The 22356-nt window shown below is 31.0% G+C and overlaps 1 protein-coding gene across 1 annotated transcript in view; it reads right to left on the reverse strand.

Moving 5' to 3' along the window:
- Positions 1–22066, reverse strand: part of LOC145242972 (protocadherin gamma-A3-like) — a 298945-nt gene extending 276879 nt beyond the window's left edge. Inside the window, exon 1 of the mRNA XM_080106079.1 lies at positions 18484–22066. The gene's annotated coding sequence lies outside the window, so the exon portion shown is untranslated. The remainder of the gene's footprint in view (positions 1–18483) is intronic.
- Positions 22067–22356: the final 290 nt, after the last annotated feature.

A 22356-nucleotide genomic window follows, 5' to 3' on the forward strand; every position in this document is an offset into this window, starting at 1 on the left:
TACAACCCTCCACCCTCATTATTTAGCCTCTGTATATGTATATATACATACTAGCAGGTCATCTAGCGTTGCCCGATCGCAAAATATGCATAAATATATTTTAACTAATACAGAAACCGAGACATGTGCATGTGAGTATTATGGTTTTTTTTTCTAAATAGTTCACTTCCTGAAAGTAAAACTATACTCGAGCTGATATCGAAACCAAAACCTAAAGACAGTGAGTCAAGTATGATAACTATTAGGTTAGTTTGTCACGATCTTTAAAAAAGTGTTTTCAAACCTATGTATTCTAAAACTAAGGAAGCTGTCATGTCAATGATTCACGGATGGACAGTTATGAAACAGATGACAGATAAAGATCCGATAACCTCCAAGTATGGTTTTTTCCATTCTTACCCCTTATCAGCCATTTTTTTTTTCAGATGAAAACCGATTAAAAAGTTTTCTGCATGTCTGAATATCCTATATACTAAATTTCAAGTCTGCAGATCAAAAAATTCGTTGAGTATATAGGTTGAGAAGTTTCCTTACACACACACATTCTCTCTTTTATAGATATATAACGGTTCGAAGATAATAAATTTGATTTTATGACAGTATACCCTGAATTTTCTCAGGAAATATATATAAGATTTCTTTTTTTTTTTTTTAACCGACATTAAATCATTATATGATGTAACTGATCTCTCATTTTATTATTTGTGTTTATAGAAGATAAAAAGGAAGCAAGTCAATATATCAATGCATGAACAAGAAATCAGAAGCTCATAGCTCACATACTTACAGAGCTATTTAAGCATTGTCTTAAGGATACATACTTCCCAACGCCTGGCAAACCTCATTAGTCTGCCCCACATTTAAAAATTCAGGAGATCGGTCATTTTCATCTCGGTACAGACCAATCAGTCTCCTGTGTGTCTTGAGTAAACTGCTGGAATCTGTGTTAAATAGAGATCAACTACCTCAGCAAAAATAACATACTCAGCAACATGCAATATGGATTCTGTTCTGCTAAATCTACAGCTGATGTACTAGCTGTAATATCACAAAGGAATAGTGAATCTCTCGATGGAGGATTCATTTCTAGAGTAATTGCTCTTGACATATCAAAGGCTTTTGATAGGGTATGGCATGAAGGTCTGCTTCGCAAGATCTCTAGCTACGTAATTGCTGGAAATGTCCCCTAAGTTATTAAATCATTTCTCTCTGATAGGTTTATAAGAGTAGTCGTTAATGATTAGAAATCAAAAACTCATAGTATTAATGCTGGCGTCCCTCAGGGTTCCATCCTGGGCCCAACTCTCTTACTGATCTTTAACAATGATCTCCTAGATCACATTGTTAGATCCTTCGTAGACATTTATGCAGATGACATTGCAATCTATGGCAACACTTCAAACGCCAGCAATAACTGATTCTCTCTTTCTGACCTTGAGCACATGCTGCAATGGGGAAAAAGGTGACTGGTTAATTTTAATGCATCTGAAACCAAGCTTCTCTCTTTCCATAATCAACTCTCTGATTCCTCCTCCCTCTCAGCCCAATTGAAATGAATGGTTCTTGTCTTGAGGAAGCGTTATATTTTGACAAGCTTCTGGGACTGACCTTTACTCCTGATCTTAAATAGAACACAAACATCAAATCTGTTGGCAAGACTGCTCGGAAAATGGTTGGATCATCCAAGTACGTCCACATCTCAGAGCATCCTCTCCAGCCTTGACGGAGAACAAAATCGACTTCGGCATGTGGTGGGTGATGTCCTTTTCTCAGCTCTGCAGCCTCTGTTTCATAGAAGAAACGTTGCCAGCCTCTCTCTGCTCTACTGTTATTTCTCTGCTTTTCATGGCAGGTGCTCGACTGAGCTTCACTCTATGCCCCCACCCCACACTTGACTAGCTACAACCACTCTCAGCAATTTCCCTTACTCTTTATCTGTGCCTAATTCTAAGTGAAAATTCCATGAACAGATTTTCTTTCCTAGAGCTGCTCATCCATAAAACAATACCATGTAGCTGCTTCCCGGCTGACTAGGGCATGGTTATTTTCCAGTCCAACTTGAAGGTCCATCATCTAAAATAAATTATTATCAAATTTCCATTACAGTATTCATTAACACTTATCCTTGAGTGGCCTTCGGTCCTTGATGGGTGGTGACTATATGAAATAAAAAAACGCAATCTAATTAACTCATATGGTGAGATTTATACTTCGTCTTTATTTTTTGAAAAGCTTCATCAGAAATGAATTATTTTTTTTTTCAATATTTACAATTAAAACCATAGATAGAAGGAGGACGAAGCAGTGGAATGGGATAAAACAGGCCAAAAGGCAGGAGATGGGCATGAATAGTTTTTAAACAGATATATTGAATGGCAAAAAAAGAAAGCAATATTAGTTGCACCTAGCCGGTGTTACTCGGGAATAATTTTACTTATTTTTTCTTATTGTTTTGCTTTTTAAACTAAGACATTTTTTTTAAATAGTTTTTTTTTTTTAATTTGTTATTAAATACAACTTTAAAAGTTAAAAACTATCTTTTTTTTATTATTAAATTATTAAGTGAAACACATCGTTAAAAAGCTGCAATTATTTTTTAGTTAGTTAATATCGATTCAATCATTTGTATTTAAAAATTACTGGATGTGAATAGTTTCCAAATACTTCAATCTTTTAATACATGGCGATTTGCTAAAAATTTTTAAATTAGTTAAAGTATATTTTTATCAAACAGTTTAAATGTTTCCAAATTGCTGCCAATTTTCAAAGGGTCACAAACAAATTCAATCTTTTTGGGGTATTTTTTTACGACCTGCCCCAGCGTAGTATAAACACACCCAACCACCCCATATTAAGAACGGCTTTCAGTATAAAGACCCCCCACTTCCCCATGTTAAGAACAGCTTTCGAGATTGAATGGTGTTTATTCCGAAAGCCATTCTTAACATGGGGAAGTGGGGGGTTATTCTGAAAGCCGTTCTTAACAGGGGGAAGTGGGGGGTTATTCTGAAAGCCGTTCTTAACATGGGGAAGTGGGGGGTTATTCTGAAAGCCGTTCCTAACATGGGGAAATGGTGGGGGGTGTTTATACTGAAAGCTTTTTTTAACATGGGGAGGTTGTGGTCTTTATAATAGGCTGGTGCACGTCGTAAAAATTAACCCATTTTTGTTTGCTATAACAAAATATTAAAATGGCTGACTTGTTTGCGAAGAAACAGAAAAGCATTGTTTTGTTTTTTTTTAAATTTAAACAAATAATTTATTAATAGTAAATAATAAATTTCCAACAATAAAGTAAAAGAACAAAACAAAAATTGGATGACAAAAACTGGGACCTTTAGATATTCAGTTTGACGCTTTCTCAAATGAGTAATTTTAGTGGTCTATATCTCTTGCAATGCTACACTTTTGTTTTTACTGACTTAAGGACCTGTGCTGCTGCTGCTATTTGAAAAATATTTATGGAAGATAGTGTCCACTTTAAACGATATTTCCTGGTAGGTAAACTATCTTTTGAAAGAAATTGAATTCAAATACATTTTTGCTGTTAAGAACATGAACCAACGTTCTACAAAAAAAAAAAAAAAAAAATGGCGGATCAGCATCATACATTGGTTTTGCATGAAGAAAACTATTGACTACATTATCAAATATAAGTATAATAAAAAAAAGAGATACAACTACACTATAACAGTGAAATTTGGAAAACGAAAAAATAGATTTGAAAACAAAAAACAAACAATTGTATCTAATGACGTTTTGTGCTAATTTTAACTAAAAGCAATGATTGGCATGTCAGAAGTATTTAAATATTAACGCATTATTTAAAAAAACACACAAATTTCGATCTTTATTGTAAAAATCCTCACCATATTTCTTTGGAAACACGTGACATAACAAAGGCAGTAACTCAGTTATGCTGAAAACAAGACAAGTAATATATATTTATGATTACACAATGTATTTTAAAAATTGGCAATAGTTACACGCTATTTACCTCCTCTTGGAACTCTCCAGTGTTTTTTTATTTAAGCATTGTATTTTGACTAATTTTCGTCCAAAAATGTTTTCTTTCAAAAATTTTTCTTCCTTATCGTTTTTCGTGATCTTTGGATATATTCATTACTGTAACATGACAATTAAGTAGAGTCCATTTGTTTGCCTTGAAATTCAATTTTAAAGATTTGGAATTTTGCTATTTATAGTGTAATCGTACAAAAAAAAACAAAAAAAAAACAAAAAAAAACTTTAATATGTAAAAATAAATATGCATGGTTGTGTGTTGTAAAAATTAAATGTAATGTAAATAAATACTAAATACATTGCACTCAATTATAATCATTTGTGTTCTAGTTGCGATAACATTTAATCGAATCCATTAGCCTTTAGAATTGCAACTAGTATGAAACAAATGAAATATCAGGACATTATATATATATATATATATATATATATACGTAATCCACAGACAGACTGTTTCGCTGTATTACAGCTCTTTAGTGTGACTAGACAGGCACCCATCTCAAGCCTGGGGGTCGAACCACCGACCATTGAGTTGATGGTCAGTAACTCCATCCATCAGGCCACTGGGAGAGGCGCTGTGCGCAATGAGATTAAACACTGACCGCCATTTTCGCAGCTTTCCATTTTTTTTTATTTACAAAGAGCTTTGCATTATGCTGAAGCAGTAACAGGTGATATCAATTCCCAAGAGTACTCGACCCAAAAGAGAAGGGCTTATATATATATATATAGAGAGAGAGAGAGTTTAGTTTCGTATATACAAACATATATAGTAGTTTATAATTTGTTGATATTATTTTCATAAGTATGTATACACAAATTAGAATTAATAAATTTACTAATTATTAAATAGAACATTTTGAGAGAAGATTCATAAATTAATTAAAATTGTTAGTACGAATAGTTGGGTTTAATGACTTTGTTTGATAAAAATTCAATATGGCGTAATGGAAAAATGAAAAGGTATTTGCAGTCTCTCTTCCAATTTTCGGAGTTTAATCATGTCAAATCACACTTCATTTCCTTTTGACGGATTGATTGTTGCTATTTCTTCTGATGAATTAAGGGCATAATAGATTCACTGATTAATATAATAATTAAGTAAGTGATTTTGCACTACGAAACAGATACTGTCAAGAATTGTATAAGTCAACTGAATTAAAGGAATAAATTATAAGATGGTCAACATCATGAATTTTGGAATATAACATTTTGTCATTTATTCTATCTCTCTCTATATATATATATATATATATATATATATATATATATATATATATATATATATATATATAAATAATTGCTCTTGACATATCTAAGGCCTTTGATAGGGTATGGCATAAAGGTTTACTTCATAAGATCTTTAGCTATGGTATTGCTGGAAATGTCTTCTCAATTATTAAATCATTTCTTTCTGATAGGTTCATAAGAGTAGTAGTTGAGGAGCAAAAATCAGAAGCTCACAGTATTAATGCCGGTGTCCCTCAGGGGTCCATCCTGGGCCCAACTCTTTTCCTGATCTACATTAATGATCTTCCAAATCACATCCTTACATCATTTGTAGACATTTATGCTGACGACACTACCATTTATGGTAGCACATCTAAGACAGTAAACGACCAAGTTCTCTCCAATTCTCTCTCCTCTGATCTTGAGCACATAGTACAATGGGGTAAGGAGTGGCTGGTTACTTTTAATGCATCTAAAACCAAGCTTCTCTCTTTACATCATCAACATTCTGATCCACATCTGGCATCAATTGAAATGAATGGCTCTCGTCTTCAGGAGGCCTCAGGTTTTGACAAGCTTCTTGGCTTGACCATTACTCCTGATCTTAAATGGAACACGTACATCAAATCTGTTGCCAAGGCCGCTGGAAAAATGGTGGGATCTTTCTATCGATCTGGTAGATATCTTACTGTTGATGCTATTCTCTATCTATATAAGAGCCAGGTACGTCCAAGGATGGAATACTGTTGCCACATCTGGGCAGGAGCTGCTAGAAAGGACTTGTCCTGCCTTGATAGAGTTCAAAATAGACTTCATAGCCTTGTAGGAGATGTCCTTTTCTCTTCCTTGCAACCTCTATCTCACAGAAGAGATGTTGCGAGTTTGTCTCTGATGTATCGTTATTTTCATGGAAAGTGTTCGACTGAGCTTCAATCTATGGTCCCCCCTCGCCAAACTTTTACAAGAAACACTCGTCTAGCTGTAAACACTATCAATAATTCCCCCCACTCTTTATCTGTGCCTAAACCTGGACGTAGATTCCATGAACAGAGCTTCTTTCTTAGAACTGCACGCCTGTGGAATTGTCTTCTGTTTTCCTGCTTTCCGGCTGACTACAATATGGTTGTCTTCAAGTCTAACGTAAATAAGTTCTTGATGAGCCGTTCCATATAAGTTATCAAATTTACCAAATTTTCATTACAAATGATTACTATATTGTCCAATTTCTACTGTACACTCTTTAACCCTTATCCTTGAGTGGCCTCTTGGCCTTGATAATGTGGTGATGCCTATGTAAAAAAAAAAAAAAAAAAAAAATTATTTTCACAGCCAAACAACGTTGCAGCTCGAAAGAGTCATGATAGCCAACAAACCATTGTTTTTGCGAGCTGTGACGTTGTTTGGCTGTGGAAATAATTCTATAATCTCTCCTATTCTGAATATATATATATATATATATATATATATATATATATATATATACATACATATATATATATATATATAAATTCTCGTTTTATTCTCTATTTATGGGTGAATTTTATATACAAACATGTACATATATCTAACTTCATGGTAAACAACTGATGATCCCTTAAATTACCATTAGTATTATAGTGAATTCGAGAGAGCAAGTTGATGCAGTGATTGCAGTAAATGACTTTCTGACTAAATGGTTTTCTAACGAATGAAAAAAATATAAAAATTAAATAAACTTTTTTATATAGTTTTAATTGTTAAAAAACTTCCAAGACTATATATATATATATATATATATATATATATATATATATATATATATATAGGATTATGTTGCTGTTGTTCCCAGATCTTAATCCAATGAAACTCTGGTTTTTATAAAATAGTGCTCAATAACAAGTACGGCCATATTATTGTACAACAAACAATATTGGCTACATATGTGCATACATATTTTATTTCTGATTTCTTTGTAAATCCAACTTTCTCAGGCTACCAGCATCAACTGGTGTTCAGAGGAAGTTGGATTTTGAAAGAAATATTAACTTTAACATGTATGCATATATGTAGCCAATAATGTGTATATAAATAAAAATTTATATATGTACTGGAATAATACCCGTTCCAGCACAAGTAAAATTAATTTTCGAAACATAAAAATCAAGTCTTGCACCAGTTTTATATCTTCTTATGAAGCCTGAACTCAACATATAATACTTAACTCATGTCAAGAATCTTTATTACAATTTTCAGCCGAATTTATTACATGATTTTTATTTTAGAAAATGTTTAAAATTTAAGGCTTAAGCTTAAGAGGTCTTAAGAATATAATAAAATTAAAGAAATATTGCTTAATTGGTGTCTAATGATTGAAAGAATTGAATATTAAAATGAGATGTTATGCTCATATTACCCCCCCCCATATAAAGCCCATTAAAACACTCCACGTGAAATTTGAGTAATATTTATTAATTGATGTCTAAGACCTATTGGTTAAAATCTTTGGAGAAAGGGTTTCCACAACCTTTTGCATGACACTAAATATAGCCCACATTCCCCACCTTTGCGCCTAGCAATAGTATTAGTAATTCATAATGATCTGTTAATTAGTTTACGAGTTAACCTTTTATGTAAATATACCTAACTTGATTAAAATTCAGGAAATAGTGCCTAAGGTGTCTAACAATAGGAAGAGTTAAGTATTAAAATGAGTTGTTATGCTCATATTATAGCCCTCCTCTTCTTCTCCATAAAAACCCCATTAAAATACTGCACAAGAAATTTGAATATTTATAAATTAAACCATTGGTTAATTTTTTTTTTTTTTTTTTTTTTTTACAGAAATTGGAGGTATCTGAACGTTCACAAAGAGCTTCCACCACCTTTGCATGAAACTAATATAGCCTACATGGCCCACCCTCGCGTCTAGCAGTTGCGTTAGTAATTCATTATGATCGGATAATTAATTTATGGGTTAATTTTATATGCAGACACATACACATATCTAGTTTCATTTGAATTGAGAGATTAATGCATCTTCACGAATACAAGTAATCCACATGCTACTGTTTGTTTACATCTTGCGGTATTTTGATTTGCATACAAAAAACACGAATTGTATATGCTTAGTTAAACACAAGGTGTCATCTTTCCACGACTGGTGCAAAACTTTCCCAACAGTATTTATGTACGTTCCCCTATTCCCTATTTTAAATTTCTTCCTTTCTCTCAGAAAGAAAGACGACTACTCACACCTGAGAGTATCCTGTACGTTTACAAGGCCACCATTCGCCCATGCATGGAGTATTGTTGCCACATCTGGGCTGGAGCATCTACCCCTGGCCTCTCCCATCTTGGATAGCATCCAAAAAAGAGTTTTCAATCTAATCGGCCCCACTTTATCAACTAAGCTTCAGCCCCTGTCTCATCGCCACACTGTTGCATCACTGTGCCTGTTTTACAAATATTTTAATGGAGGATGTTCACTTGTACCCCCTCGACGTACATATCCCCGACAAACCCGCTTAGCAATAAGATCTCACCCCTTCACTGTTGTTGTCCCTAAATGCCAGAAAGCTTTCTATTCTAATAGTTTCTTCCTTCGAACAGCCAGACTTTGGAATTCCCTTCTTGCTGCCTGCTTCCCTGGCTGTACTGATATGCAGAAGTTTAAATGTAACGTAAACAAATATCTTGTTAACCTTTCCTGGACATGGCCCCAATTAGTAACCCCTTACGTCCAAGTGGTGATATGCTTTGTAAGGGGTGAACATGAGTAAAACAAAAAAAAGAAACAAAAAAAAACAAAAAAACAAGCACAATAGATTCAATGAGTTTTAAACCCGGCACAGCCGATTCCATAAATGGTATCCATTACGTCAATGCCACGGCTTTTCGGAAGCAAAACAATAATGGTTGTATTTATTTAGAAAAATGGAGGTCTGCGTTGCGCTACGCAAGCTCATAGAAACATCCATTTGTCATGGAGATGTTCATTGCACAAGCGAAATTAAATCAAAAATTTATATCAGATCAGAACACCAGCAGATATATAGATATAAAGATGACTTCGCAAAAAGAAAAATATAAACAGGTAGATATGTTTATAGCAACAGATGTGGAGGGATAGCTTTATAAATAAAGATAGACATGCACTGAGAGGTTTATAAATAGAACTAAATATAGAGAGAAAAGTTTAAAAATAAAAACAGCTAGAGAGTGTAAGGTTTATAAATAGTAGATATGGATAGATACGTTTATAAATAGATAGATATAAAGAGACATGTTTATGAATAAAGATAGATATAAACTGATAAGTTTATGAATTAATATATATATATATGGACTGATAAGTTTATGAATAGAGATAAATAAGGAGAGATATGTTATAAAATAGAGAAAGATATAGAGAGATGTGTTTATGAATAGAGAAAGATATAGAGAGATGTGTTTATGAATAGAGAAAGATATCGAGAGATGTGTTTATGAATAGAGAAAGATATAGAGAGATGTGTTTATGAATAGAGAAAGATATCGAGAGATGTGTTTATGAATAGAGAAAGATATAGAGAGATGTGTTTATGAATAGAGAAAGATATAGAGAGATGTGTTTATGAATAGAGAAAGATATAGAGAGATGTGTTTATGAATAGAGAAAGATATAGAGAGATGTGTTTATGGATAGAGAAAGATATAGAGAGATGTGTTTATGAATAGAGAAAGATATCGAGAGATGTGTTTATGAATAGAGAAAGATATCGAGAGATGTGTTTATGAATAGAGAAAGATATCGAGAGATGTGTTTATGAATAGAGAAAGATATAGAGAGATGTGTTTATGGATAGAGAAAGATATAGAGAGATGTGTTTATGGATAGAGAAAGATATAGAGAGATGTGTTTATGGATAGAGAAAGATATAGAGAGATGTGTTTATGGATAGAGAAAGATATCGAGAGATGTGTTTATGAATAGAGAAAGATATAGAGAGATGTGTTTATGAATAGAGAAAGATATAGAGAGATGTGTTTATGAATAGAGAAAGATATCGAGAGATGTGTTTATGAATAGAGAAAGATATAGAGAGATGTGTTTATGAATAGAGAAAGATATAGAGAGATGTGTTTATGAATAGAGAAAGATATAGAGAGATGTGTTTATGAATAGAGAAAGATATAGAGAGATGTGTTTATGAATAGAGAAAGATATCGAGAGATGTGTTTATGAATAGAGAAAGATATCGAGAGATGTGTTTATGAATAGAGAAAGATATAGAGAGATGTGTTTATGAATAGAGAAAGATATCGAGAGATATGTTCATAAATAGAGAAAGATATAGACTGATACGTTTATAAATAAAGATATATATGGATTGATATGTTTATATTTAGAGATAAATGTGGAGAAAAGTTTATAAATATAGATATACTAGAATTTCAGCCCGGCGTTGCCGGGGTGTTTGGAGGTGTATGCTGAGCAAAAAAAAAAAAAAAAAAAAAAGCGGTCATTTTTTTCTAAATTTTGGCCCCTATTATGGCCCCTTAAAATTTATTGTTCTGGGCTCAAATCGAGTTATTAAGTTAGATCCATTTCCAAGGAACCTATATCTGAAATTTCAAGTGTTTAGACCCAAAATTGGCGGAGGAGTTTGGTAGAGTTTTCAATGGTCAAATCGTTGAACTTTGACCCCTTAACAGCCAAATTTTTGGCTGAAAACCGATCACATAGATTTTCCCAAATCTCAGTACCCTGTATATAAAATTCGAGTCTGTAGACTGAAAATTGACAGAGTTATTACGAAGGAAAATGTACACAGACACACACACGGCCACGTTCACCTTTATAGATATATAGATATAGACTGATAGGTTTATGAATAGAAATAAATATGGATTTGTAAGTTTATAGCGATAAATATGGGTTAATAGGTTTATAAAAAGAGATAGATATAGACTGATAAGTTCATAAATAAAAATAGATATAAAGAGATAGGTTTATAAATAGAAATAAAAATGGACTAATAGGTTTATACATTGACATAGATATGGATTGATAAGTTTATAAATAGAGATATAAATAGAGTTAAATATTTATAAATAGAGTTAAATATTTATAAATAGAGTTAGACATGGACTAATATGTTTATAAATAGAATTAGATATTTATAAATAGAGTTACAGATGGATTAATATGTTTATAAATACACATATCTATGGATTTATGGATTTATAAATAAATGATAGATATTGACCGAAAGGTTTATAAATAGAGATAGATATTGAACTGATAGGTTTATAAATAAAAATATACATGGATTGATAGGTTTATAAATTGTGATAGGTATGGAATAATAGGTTTTTAATTAGAGATAGTTATGGATTGATAGGTTTATAAAGTGAGATGGATAGGAAGAGGTCGATGTATAATAGCGGTAGAGAAAGATTAATATATAAATCGATATAGATATGGACATTATATATATATATATATATATATATATATATATATATATATATATAGAGAGAGAGAGAGAGAGAGAGAGAGAGATAGGAAGAGAAAGAGAGACTGACAGATTATATATATATATATATATGAACAAATGATTAATAAAACATGTTAAAAGACATCTTGAAAAAGAGTTAAAAACGTTTAATTTAAAAAAAGGAAACACAGGATAAGTGGAAACACAAGATAAGTGGATAGTCCTATTTTTGTAATTTTTATTATATATATATATATATATATATATATATATATATATATATATATATATATGTGCGAGAGATGTAGAGATATATAAATAGAGAGAAATAAGTATATAGACGTAGATATGGCAAGATATATAAGTATCGATTTATATGGATATATATGCAGATATATTTGGGCAGATAAAAATATAGAGATTTACATGGATAGATAAATAAATTTGGATAGATCTATTATATAAGCAGATAGGTATATAGATAGACAGCAACATCTATGTACTTACTAATACTGGTTTTGATAACAGGTGCTAGTTTCTTGATATTTATTGATAATCCTGTATTTCACGAAGAGTGAAATGTCACTTTAAACTCTGCTGCGTTCTTATGTACGCCGATTACATAAAAAAGGATATTACAAATGTATATATCTATTATATATATAAAAGTGAACGCGTCTGTGTGTGTGTCTATGTATATTTTCTTACGCAATAACTCTGTCAATTTTCAGTCTGCAGACTCGAAATTTGATGTACAGGGTACTGAGATTTGGGAAAATCTTTGTGGTCGGTTTTCGGCAAGAAATTTGGCTGTTAAGAGGTCAAAGTTCAACGATTTGACCTTTGAGAACTCTATCAAACTCCTCCGACAATTTTTGGTCTAAACACTTGAAATTTTAGATATAGGTTCCTTGGACATGGATCTAACTTAATAACTTGATTTGAGCCCAAAAAAGTAAATGTTGAGGGGGGTCATAATAGGGGTCAAAGTTAAAAAAAAATGACCGCTTTTTTTTTTTTTTTTTTGGCTCAACATACACCTCCAAACACCCTAGCAACGCCGGGCTGAAACGCTAGTATATATATATATATATATATATATATATATATATATATATATATATATATATATATATATATATATATATATATTTGTTCTCCTCTTCCTAATCCCTCTAGCTCATCCCACATTATGTCCATTGACACATCTCCCTCTATTTCTCCCAAGGCGTTCGTCTCATTTTTTTATATTACCGCTTACACTGTACAGCACTGTTTCAGATCTTACTCAATAATTAAGCTTCTCTCGATCTTCAATATATCCTCCTTCTTATTCAATGACAATTTCCATCTCCCTACTCTCTTCTTGATTTCTCATTTTATTTTAAAATTTTCTTTCTAATGTACCCTAAGCTAGATGTCGCATTTTTCTATATCTGTTACCTAGTGCCATTCTCCTCTTCTGATGAGAAGCGTTAGGTTTCAAAATGCCTAGGTATAAAGAGCACATATAGCACCTCTTCCCATTGATGTTTCTTTTTTTTTTTTTCATGGTTGAACTAACAAATAAATTCTTATATACTTATATTCATTTTATTTCATCTATAAGTTTCTTTATATATTTATTAGTGCTGGGACGATTAATCTGAATTGGGAATCGGAAAAATCGGAAGATTATGAGGTATTGGCATGGATTTTGGAATCGGAAAAATTGATGCCTATTTTCTGATGCCAAAATGATTCTTTTGTCTTTTTTTTTAAATTTCATTTTGTTTAAAGTAAAATCTTTCATTGCTGGTAATAATGATAAAATAATAAATATTTATTGATTTTAAATTACCAGTAAAACTAAAATCGATAGATCATCCTCCACAAATGTATTTTGATGTTTAGGAAAATATCTGCATATTTAACATGTTTTTTACGAAAATTAGGGAAATTAACAATCTTGTAGTTAAATAATTAGAGATTTATAGAGAATCGGAATCGGTAATTGTATTGGAATCGGGAATATAGTACAGAATCGGGAAAAATATTGGAATCGTCCCATCACTAATATTTATGCTCCAATAATACATGTGCTTCGTTTATCTTCGTAAGTCTCTATATAAAGAGTCCTTCAATATTCTTTAAATACCCTTTAGTATACATACATACATACATACATACATACATATATATATTTAGTATACATACATACATACATACATATATATATATATATTTAGTATACATACATACATACATACATATATATATATATATTTAGTATACATACATACATATATATATATATATTTAGTATACATACATACATACATACATACATATATATATATATTTAGTATACATACATACATACATACATATGCACACACACACATATATATATTTAGTATACATACATATACACGCACACACACATATATATATATTTAGTATACATACATACATATACACACACACATATATATATATATTTAGTATACATACATACATATACACACACACACACATATATATATATATTTAGTATACATACATACACACACACACATATATATATATTTAGTATACATACATACATACACACACATATATATATATTTAGTATACATACATACATATACACACACACACATATATATATTTAGTATACATACATACATATATATATTTAGTATACATACATAGATATACACACACACACACACACACATATATATATTTAGTATACATACATACATATACACACACATATATATATATTTAGTACACATACATACATATACACACACATACACACACACACATATATATATATATTTAGTATACATACATACATACATACATACATATATACGCACACATACACACACACACATATATATATTAAACAATGTTAAGCCTGGTCAGTTAATGGGTGATCATTTGGGAATTTCAGGTATTGTATGTGCTCTCTGCTTATCTCGGCATTGTCTCCAGTCAATCTTTGGCCTCTCCTTGCCATTGAACCCAAGCGGTGCCGATTCAGGAAAGGTGTAGTTGGAGATTGCGCAACCTTTGCCTCACGATTACGCACGCAGCTACCCCTACAGAGGTGTTCATTGTCTCTTGAGACTGAACAGAGGCATATATATATATATATATATATATATATATTGTCGCATTAACACATTGGTTCTAGTCAGATCACCGAAGTTAAGCAACGTTGAGCCTGGTTAGTACCAGATGGGTGACCATTTGGGAATTCTAGGCGCTGTATGTGCATTCCGCTTATCCCGGCATTTGTTTCCAGTCGTCCTGTACATACGCTTCACTTGCCACTGGTATTTAACAATGTCGACTCAAGAGAGGTGTGGTTGGAGATTGCACACCTCTTGCTACAAAAATTGCATGCGCAAGCACCTCTACGTGGGTATCCATAGTCTGTCAAAGACTGAAGGAGCCTGCGTGTGTATATATATATTCACCAGTTGCTTCGGTTAATCTGAGCCCCACATTGTTTTTTGCAAATCCCTATTTTGTCAAGAGCTAACAGGAATACTGTTTGTGTACAAGATTACTAAGTTAGCTAACGCAAATATTATACTAAATCAAAAATATCAAAATCATTTTCACCTTTTTTTGTGTAAAGCGTCAAAAAGATAGAAATAAAAAAAAGGAAACAAAAATAATTATGTTCTTTGGTTCAGTTTTATCCAAAACTATTATTTCTAACATGCAGCATTAAGAAAACATCAGTTTTTAAATTCATTAATTAATCAAAACCTTCAACTTTAACAAGAGCCAACCAAAAATCTTATTTATAGATAAAAATTAATCTGTTAGCTAACACTAAAATATGTAAAATACTTTCTTGTTATTATTTTTATTTTTAAAAAAATTGTAAGGTTTTAAAAAACAGAAAACAATTGAAAGAAAACTATCTTTGCAATCATATAAGTTTTTGATGTACGGTTCAGTCCCAATCATATAGGTTTTAGATGTACGGTTGGGTCCTACCAAGAAATGGTTATTTGTTAAGAGCATAAATTATAAACAGAAGTTGTTTATAAAATGCTCGCGTGCGCACGCACGCAAGAAGCCAGGCGAAAAAGGAGAGCCAAGCAATCAACCAATAAGATGATAGCATGTTCGAGTTGTGTGGAAACATTTCTAAGCTCCCTACTATTTCAGAGTCAGGGTAGTTTATTCTCCATATTCCAGTATTAGGTGCAGGAAGGATTTGCAAAAAAAAAAAAAAAAAAATGGTCAGAATTTTTGATTAACCATCTCTAAACTTCAAGACTCAATTATCAAAATATTTAAAATAATGAATTAAACTTAAACAGGTTATTAATAGAATTGAATAATAACATTTGTTTATTTATTTATGCATAAACTTGAGGTATATGTCACACTGTCCACGTTGACTATTTACAATGAATAAAAATTACGGATTAATATATATATTTTTTTTCAATTGGAGATAAATGTAAAACTTCACCTGGAAATAATAAGTTTGTAATTTGTTTACTTTTTAAGAAATTTAAGAAAAAGAAGTTTTCTTTTTAGCCATTTTCTTGAGAAAAATAAAAAAAGGAATTTATGTTCTAAATACAAATGAAGATCAATATAGACATGCTCATGTTTTGTTTTTTGTTTTTTTTTTACAAGTAAATCTGTTTTTTATAAACATTTTTTAATTAATTTTTAAAAATTACAAAGAGATTTTTCCCCATCTATATTAAAGAGTTTGTGAAGGTTTATCACTGAAATATTTAGATCCCTACACACTGCAAATATATCATTAATAAAATTGTATACAAAAACAAACATAAATAATATAAAATACAAAACAATCCAAAAAGTTTAAAAGGAAACTTAAATAAATTAAAATTAAAATTATGTTCTTTTTCAATAGCTTTTTCTTTTAAAAAAATAAGTATTAATTTTTTTCAGTATAATGCATACATCCTTATGTATTTATATATGCAAATTAAGTTTACAAAAATTAAAAAAAAAAACGTTGTATTCCTTCAAATAAAAATACAAATTGTAAAATGGTCCCTACTACATTCTCGATTAATACACAACACACATTTATAAACATACTACTCAACCAATAATACGACTTTCAAGAAAACCAAAATATTATATATTTTAAATTACACAACAGAAAAGAAAAATGAAAATAAATTAAAATTAGATAAAAAGTATCCATCATTTTTTATAGCTTTTTATATTCTACAATAGAGTTTAATCATTTTTCTCACAATTATTATTTTTTTTACATAAAATACAGTTTCAAACGGATGAAAAATGAAATGGTAAAGATTGGTTATTTAATGAAAAAAAAAACAAAAACAAAACAAAAAACCCAAAAATTTATAGATATACTTTATATCCAAACAGAAGACAAATAACATTAAAAATTTATAATCCAAATAAAACTTAATTCAACCAAAATATTTTTTGAATTATAAAATTTATAATGTAAATTGAACAAAAATTTATAGATATATTTTATATCCAAACAGAAGACAAATAACATTAAAAATTTATAATCCAAATAAAACTTAATTCAACCAAAATATTTTTTGAATTATAAAATTTATAATGTAAATTGAACAAAAATTTGTTTAAATAATCTTGCTATTCTATTTATTTTAAATAGATGTAACTTCTCAATTATAAATATAAAACTAAATTATTTACTTTTTAATCTTTAAGAAAAATTAAGTTTTCTTTTTCAGCCATTTTCTTGAGAGAGAAAAAAAAAGGGATTGATTTCATTAGAAATTGTATTCAATATAGGTATGCTAAATTATTTTCCTGCTTATATATATTAGATGCAAAATTAGTTACAAGTAAAAAATAATTCAAACAATTTGTTTTTAAATTAAAAAAAAATGTTTTTTTTCTAAAATCTAATAAACAATTTACATAACATGTAAGATAAATAAATTTATAAACGTTTATTATTTGTTTATATTTCAACGACATCATAATAATTGCAGCTAATGACATGACAGTTGATAAAGAAACTCAGTCAAATTATAAATAAAAACAAAAAACACAAAAAAAAATACATATGATAATAACCATATACAAAAATATATGCAAATTGCATCTATTTATTTACATATTTGAATTTGGTATAAACATGCAAGCAGATATAAGCAAAGGAATATGAGTGGTTTCTTTTAATAAAGTCTGATATGCAAACATTCGCATATAAATATGGCATTTGGTAAAACCGGATTTCAGCTTTTGCAAATTGTAAATATTGACAAATGCCGCAGAAGCTGAGATTCTCTAGCGGAATATTTTTCAGCATGGATAAATGCGAGGATGTATTTGAATTTCATTTTCCTGCGCAGCGTTCGCGGGGAAAACCCCGTAAAAACATGCATTTCTTTTAACTATTTAATGACTGTATTAAAAGTAGAAAATATAGTATTTAAATGAATAAAATTGTGTCTAAAATCAATAGTGAAATAGTTATATCTTTTTAAAGAAGAAGAAAAAAAGATATCTCTAATTTCAAGTCCGTTAACCGACTCAGAGGCGGGAATATTGATTATAGCTGGTATGGAAGGGGTGTATTTCAAACTCGAAGACAATTTTCTTGTGTTTTAAGATTTGAACGGGTTTTGTTCTTGGAAATGTTCAAACAGAAATATAAAGCAATCAGAGTTTTGCATTTTTCATATTTAATTAACGTTTCAAAAATTAAAATTTCAAAGAGATGGAAAAAAAAAAATCATAACAATAACAATAATCTCACCTTATTTTGCTGCATCCAATAGAGTCCGCGTTGCGAAGTGATCCCGTGTAGTATACTGCTATTACTACCGCTGCCTTTTCCTACCAGCAAAAGGGTGCGTGCATGCATGCGCGGAAGCGGGTGCGTAGCTCTGTTGTGGATCAGCAGAGAGGGACAGGGAGACACTCAACATAAAGAGGGACAGATGAAGAGTAGGGATATAGAGAGATGTAGAGCGACAACTCCGAAGGGAGGAGAATGAACAGCGAGAAGGAGTGAGCGCGTTATAAGGGAAAGAAGGGAGAGTAGAAAAACCCCGACTGTAGTCCTACCAAGTATGTTGTGTGTGTAATGGCTGCCCCTTGCTCTAGCCAGTGGCTGATGTGCTTCACATGGAATGGCGACAGGCCCCTGCCCTCTGCCCCTTTTTACTAAAGAAGGCTGCATTTTCCTAATTAACCGCATGCACACACGGACACACACATAGTTTAAAGTCTGGTTTGGGTACTGCAATACCTAGAATCTAGGCTAATAGTTCTCTCTGCAGGGAGAGGATGAATAGGCGCTCTACACGCTTAGACTTTTAAAGAGAAACCTGCAAATATAGATTTTTTTTCTATACTTTTAAAGTACAACTTTCTTTTATAGGAAATGTATTTTTCGGAGGTGCATATAAACTCCTCTTGGATTAATAATTGCGTTTTTTTTGTTTTGTTTTTTTTACTCCTTATTGATTTTACCCTCTTTCCTTTCACAAGGTTGTACTCCTCTGTTATGCATTAGCTAAGGTTTTTCAAGACTCCTAGTCTTGTAGTATAGGCACTATTCACTTGCAGTTTTAAAGAAAAACCTGCAAATATAATTTTTTTTTCTTTACTTTTAAAGTACAACTTTTTTTAATGGAAAATGTATTTGGGGATGGGGGAAGCACTTTTAGTCCTCTTGATTAATAACTGTCTTTTTAATTTTTTAAACTCCTTATTCATTTTCTCTTTCACTTCACAAGGCTGTACTCCTCTTCTTACGCATTATGTAAGGTTTTCCAAGACTCCTGTTTTTGTACTATAGACACTGCGCGCTTACAGTTTTAAAGAGTATATATATATATATATATATATATATATATATATATATTGTATTTTGTGTACAGAGAGTTGTTAGATGAGACAAGTCATTGGTACCGTCGGTTTCAAGCCCGATAATTAGGACCGTTTAAGATATCCATACCAAGCTCTTTTCAGCCAATACTCATCTCGGGCTTGAAACCGACGGTACCAATGATTTGTCTCATCTAACAACTTTCTGTACACAAAATATAAATATGCTCTTATATTTCGGATTTTCCTTTTAATTGGGCACTCTGCCGGATTTCTTTTTCCAAAAAAAAAAAAAAACAAACCTAATCATATATATATATATATATATATATATATATATATATATATATATATATATATATATATATATATTGATAGTACAACTGTTTTTGGATAATGTAATTTTTTTTTTTTTTACTCTCTCTTGATTAATAGCTGTCCTTTTATTTAGTTATTTTAACTCCTTATTGATTTTACTCTCATTTCACAAGGTTGTACTCCTCTTTTACGCATTATGTAAGGTTTTCCTTTTGTACTTTAATTTTATTCATTACTAGAAACTCGATAAACAAAGTTAAAACTTTGATCTCCAATGTTAATTACTCATAATTAAGTTATCGTTGTCCGTAGTCGCTGCAGTAGTCGTGAGAAAAACGCGGAGACACAATAGGAGACTTCATTGTTTTTGTTGGAGTTATTGCGAATTCCGTTTGATCACATCATTAATTGTGATGAAAAAAAAAAAAAAAAAAAGACTCTTATTGATATTATCACCATTCTCTAAAAACAAACAAACAAAAAAACCTTGACTAACTACAATTTTATTGCCTTTGGTTTAGTTACTGGTTTATGGTTCGTATTATAGTGATGATTTTACGTAACCATAGATTATTTCCTGGATATTTTTGTTTACATTTTTTGTTTATCAAATTATCAGACTATCATTGCTGTTTGTTTGCTTCCCCACGAGCGCAAGCTGTGACACAAGGTCGTTTTTAATGCGTGTAACTAAGGACAAATTAGCTTGAGTGTAGCATCAGAACAGATACTACACTTTGATCAGACTTATCCAGCCAATTTCTTGATAACTGAATTGTTCCCACTTACATGCCTCCTCACGAGAACAGAGTAAGAAACAAGTTCATTTTTATAGAGGAGATTTAGCTTCTCCGTAAGGAGCACTTTGGAATGAGACAAAAAAAAATTAAATTACCTCAGTCTAGAAGGATTTCTTCTTCTTCGACCAAGAACAGAAAAGATGAAGCATAGTATTAGACAGATACTACGCTTTGCTCCTAGTAAAAGAACCAAGAAGATAACAGTTATTTGTCCCTATTTACTTACCTCCCCATGAGGGCAGAGTCTGTTTTTAATGTGAGCAAATTCTAGCTCCCTTAAAAAGGGGCAAGCTGGATTGAGACAAAAAATATATATATATATCCTCAGTTTAAAAGGATTTCTCCGTTTTTCTTTTTTTTTTTAATTTTTTTTTTTTGTATGTGTGTGTATGGGGAGGGGGGATTCAGTTCCCCCTAAAAGAGATAATGAAAGAAAAATTTTGATTGCTTCAATCTAGAAGGATTTCCTCTTCACTGTATGAGGACAGAAAAAAAACGAAGTGTCGTATCAGAACAGACACTACACTTTGCTCCTAGCCAAAATATCAAGAGGATAACAGTTATTACTTCAATCTAGAAACATTTCTTCTTCTTTTACCAAGGGGAGAAAAAAGAAATACTTACCTCCCCACGAGGGTAAAGTTAGACACAAAGTCTGTTTTAAATGTTGGGAAATGCCAGCTCCCTCCCCAAAAGGGCACTCTGAATGGTGACAAAAAAATCGCCTCAGTCTAGAAAGATTTCTCCTTCGTTAACTAAGTACAGAATAGATTAAGTGAAACATCAAATTAGATACTATCCTTTGATCCTAGCCAAAAAAGCTAATGAGATAACTGAATTGCCATTTATAAAACAAAATCACAAAAATAATCACGTATTTTATTGTTTACTAAGCCGCCCGGCGTTGCCCGGTCGTAAATACGTTGAAATATGACATTTTAATTTATACAGATTACATCTTTATTATTATATTGAACCTAATATTAGGAGTGAGATCAGAAATAAAAAAAATTATATACATGACTTGCGTGCCATCAGCTAGAATCGAAACCAAAATATACAACTCTTCACCCTCATTACTTAGCCTCTGAGCCATGCGCATACGCATATTCGCATGTCATCTCTTTTTTTAAAAATAAATAAATAAAATTAGAATAAGTACACTATGATATCTTACTATATCTCAAAAAAAATCACGGAGAGGCTCATCTACCTACATGTGAAAATTGGTAAGCATAACTTAAATACTGAGGAGGTTAATCAAATTTAAAATCCGTCAGCTTCTTTTGGGACACCCTATATATATATATATATATATATATATATATATATATATCAATCAGATGTTTATATCTGATATATCAGATATATATATATATATATATATATATATATATATTGTTATGAATTATTAGGTATGAATCAAGTATCTTGATAATTGAATTGTCTTTTAACAAACTCCTCCTTCATACAATAAAAAATAACTACATTTTCATCGTTTTCTTTATGTAATGGTTAGTTATCACTATAGTGATGATCTCAAAGTTTTCAAACATCATTTTTTTTCTTATATTTTGACATTTTTTTTTTTTAGATAAGGATTAATAATTTGAATTATTTGCATTATTTCTGGCTACTACTCTCACCTTGGTTTTGTGGCACAATAAATAAAGGCATTA

Source organism: Euprymna scolopes, chromosome 21 (assembly GCF_053919585.1).
Source record: "Euprymna scolopes isolate OS-2025 chromosome 21, ASM5391958v1, whole genome shotgun sequence".
Taxonomy (NCBI): Eukaryota; Metazoa; Mollusca; class Cephalopoda; order Sepiida; family Sepiolidae; genus Euprymna; species Euprymna scolopes.